The 4,069-nt window shown below is 36.2% G+C and overlaps 1 protein-coding gene across 2 annotated transcripts in view; it reads left to right on the top strand.

The window, feature by feature from the left end:
* The first annotated feature begins 1,845 nt into the window (after window positions 1-1,845).
* The window catches only part of GABRA1 (gamma-aminobutyric acid type A receptor subunit alpha1), a 270,753-nt gene continuing 268,529 nt past the window's right edge, over window positions 1,846-4,069 (top strand). The window contains exon 1 of one of the 2 annotated variants that reach the window (XM_075601925.1): window positions 1,846-2,305. The gene's annotated coding sequence lies outside the window, so the exon portion shown is untranslated. The remainder of the gene's footprint in view (window positions 2,306-4,069) is intronic. The other variant, XM_075601924.1, reaches the window with a different exon arrangement.

Raw genomic sequence — 4,069 nt, 5'->3', positions numbered from 1 at the left:
AAATAATTCATACGCATTTTATTCCACCTAAAAATGCACGATTGTACAAACCTGGCATTTCAAACTGTAATCTTCTACTTTCTGTCTGTAAGCTTTTTATTGTCTTATAACTTTGACACAATAGTGATCGGTGGATTTTCAAAATGTACACTTTAAAAAAAAGAAATTGTACAATGCATTACCTCATTAGGTCATTTAAAACAGTCAATAAGAGCACAGATATGGGAAGTGGGAAATAGTGTGAGATACAGGTTTTACCTTTATGTGACCATGGTCAGGGCATATCCCTCTGTCCATCCATATGCAAAAAGTAATATTATATTTTTTGACAGAAATTACTTGTGTTTAAATTATGTTATATGTGCAAGGTATATTTATTCTGTATTGTGTGTTTGATTAATTTCTTGCTGTAGTATGTCTTATAGAAACTGAGCTGGAATTACTGGCTCCATCTTTATGTAAGTAGCTCTCATGGAGGTTAGGGAATAAAAGATCATTGAGTTATGCACTAATCGTGCAACAGCATATAATGTCTTTACAGTTTGTGTTGATTGCTCTTTCCTTTATAACCCCCCAAGTGAGATACTTATTACTGTTAAACCATACATTAAATGGAGCTTATATTCTGTTCTGATTGCAGAGGAGTTGGAAATCAGGAAACTATTTCTGGTTATTTATCCACTAGTTAATGTGCAATGCATTGTTTGCCTTCCTGTTTAGGGATGAGATAGGGTAGTGCAAGAAACGAGAGATTATGTACTATATAACTATCCTGACATTTACCAATAGATTTCAAATCGGTGTACCAAGACACATTAAACTCACAGATATAAAATAAAGAGGCATACAGTATTTCATAGCAATGTGATGTTCATTGTCAGTCTAAGAACAATTTAAAAGGACAAGAAAATCATGATCAAATGTTAATAGTTTTGGTTAAGTAGAATAAACGTGGAACAATTTTTAAAGCTATTAACCTTAGGAGTTGTGGATTGAGAGAGCAGACGTTGAAGTGTAAGAACGAATACTAAATTGTTCTCTAAATTGTACATCCTCTTCTCTTCCTGTGCATATGCATATGCACTTATACTAGAAATACTGCTGATTCCAGCACCATGGATAGCTCTCTCCCAGTAGCATTAAAGTGAGTGGACAGGAGATGCTGTTCACCACTTTGCTTTTTTTCCCAACGCAGATGAAGATAAAAAGCTGTTTCTACAAGTACAAAACTTTCAATAACACCCTTGCAATTCAGTGCTCCCCAATAACGGACATCCACGTGCCTCGAATTGATTTCAAACATATGAATAATGTATGTATGCAACCCGTGAATCCTAAACCTTGTTCAGCATACCAAATAATTATTTTACACTTTGGACACGGAGTCAGTATATAGCATGTCAAAATGAAACAGAACATCGTATTCTTAATATTTCAAGAAATATATATTTTTAAAAACTGCATTTCCCCCCATATCACAAGTAAAATGATGTCTTTGCTAATATTTCCAACGCAGTAATGTTTTCATTGGCACTGTATTACAAAAACACTGTAGTTACCTGTACTTGTACATTACAATGCATGTCTTAAGTAACAGTATTCTGTGTATACACAGCATCAAAATAGCCGTAGAGCATAAAATACCTAGCAAGACTGATTCGTGAATTTCCTTCTTATTAGATACTGTATGAAATCATTGATCAACCATTTGATTAAAAAAAAATCCCATCTGTCATACATTCAACGGAATGACCCCCAACATGCTGTCTTTTCTGTCAATGGTTTCTGTGCAAGGCACATCGCATCACAAAACGCAGATTGCCGAAGGATTTGAGCCTGCATCCAGAGAAAGGGATTAAGGGCGATAGCAGTGCAAGTTAAATTGTGTTGCATATAAAAAATGGGCGGATCGGTCTATAGATGAGAGATTGGTACCACCTTCCTTTCTAAAATAAAATCTCTCTGGCATGAAGTCACAGCCTATTTCACATCCGGTTTAACCCGGGACGTATTAGTACTGTCTTGGAATAGGAAAAGGCTTTGTTGTACTGTAGCCGTGATCTCCAAACTGGGAAGGAATTTGTGGGGTTGAAATTGAAGGAGGGAGGTAGCGATGCGCTTGTGATTGCTCCTGCCGAATGAGTGAGAGGCAGGGCCGTGGTGGAGAGCTCCCAGCATCAGCCACTCAGCTTTTTCCAGGCTCTCCATCTCCAAGCCACTTTCCACAGACTGGATTTCTCAAACGACCGTCTTCCTACCATACTCCTGAAATTTCCAAGCATCCTTGAGCTCAGAGGTGTCAAAGGTAAGCTGCTTTTATTTCATAAATATCACCGGAAGGATCATATGGCATGATGTGTTTTTCAACATGCAAAATTGGAGCTGTGACCATTTTTCTCTCACTTTAGAAATCCGCAGCGATCGATGAGTATTTTAGAAGCCTACATGTATTTTGGGGGTTGTTGTTTGTTTTTAGAAACAGGCAACTAGTCTATAGGGTCGAAGGAAAAAAGAACATGTTTGACTTGGAAAGTTAATGATTTTCCAAATCTACAAGTCAGTGCAAATATGCTACCACACTCGGTCGATGGATGCATTTTTCTGTCTGTAAACCCTTTTTAGAGGCAGCAGAGATGTCTCATTCAGGACGTGAGATATGTAAGACTATTCATAGGGTTTTAGTATGAAGTGTACAGTATGAGGTTTCAGTTAAGCATTTGGAATATTTCTATATGCGTTGGTGTGAAAGGATCTCATACGAGTGGAATAGTTTACCTATACAAATACAGTTAGTACATGATTTTAGAAATTAGATTGGTTTATTTAATAGCAAGGCAATTGATATCGTCTTATACACCTACAGAATACCCATGTTGCATTTAATTGCATGCACATTTGTCACCATTCACCAACAAGCTACAGCATGTTGTGTAAGTCACAATGGAGGCTGCGTTTATTCAAGACCATTTGAATCATATATGTCTTCATTGTATTCCTTTACTTACTGTACATGCAAGTAATAGCTTTAACGGTGCTTGCATTGATTTCATTTGTTCTTTAGTGGGGAATGTATTAGGACAGATTTATTACAATGCATAGACTTTCATCTACCAGGCTTCTTCAAAGTCCTGGGTATCACTTATACTGTAGCTACTGAAATGTGTGGGTTGTTGCTTTCTTCCTATGTTAGTGTCGGTTAATGATTACAGAACAGTGAGTTATTGTAGTTCCATCCTCTCCACATAATCGCACAGATTGGTTTTTAAAATGCTTCCAACACCTTAATTCTGACAATATGGAAACTTATTCTTGGTAGAGTTTGTCTAAGATTTATGTTGTGGATATGTGGTGTGCAGAACTTTGATGTGATAATTTTAGATGGGGACAGTCTTGAGAAAGAAAAACAAGAAATGATGCATGCACATTTGCAGGTTTATGTGTCTGTAAAGGGCTCGTTTAGGAATTTCAATTTTGGACACATAATATATTTTCTTTTACAAGTAAACTGTACACTATGTAATCATAATGTAATATACCAGAGAAAGAAACCTCCTTGTTGTGCATTCTAACACTGACATTTAAATATTGGGATGTAGATTCAAGTTCAACCTTTCATGAAATATCTGCTTTTAAAAAAAACTCAACTAACAGGAATGGAAATGTATTCTAAAACAACATTGATGTTAAGTTCTATTTCTCATGCAGCAATTTCAAGAATGTAGATCACTGACTCACTTAATCAACATTTCTTATAGAAGATCAACATTTCTTATAGAAGATCAGGTTGCTTAAAAGAGCTGACGCAAATTCACATTTGATTTCAGAATTCAGGCACAGAAAAAAAATTGAAACATCATCAACACTGGTTTGTGGGAGATTCAGATTTTATATAATAAATTAACAGCCTTCAAGCATTAACAGCATGAAGTGAAGTTCACTGTATTTTCTAAGGGTCACAAGTAGCCTTCAATATATTGAGTAAAGCATCTGCTCCTATCAGTTATGTCCACTATTATGGTACGGTCATTGCTGTAATGAAGGAATACGTCTTTTGATGGTGCACCTTCTT

This window comes from Ascaphus truei, chromosome 5, assembly GCF_040206685.1.
Source record: "Ascaphus truei isolate aAscTru1 chromosome 5, aAscTru1.hap1, whole genome shotgun sequence".
Lineage (NCBI taxonomy): Eukaryota > Metazoa > Chordata > Amphibia > Anura > Ascaphidae > Ascaphus > Ascaphus truei.
The sequence above is the reverse complement of the archived record's forward strand: the minus strand, read 5'-3'. Positions and strand labels throughout refer to the sequence as shown.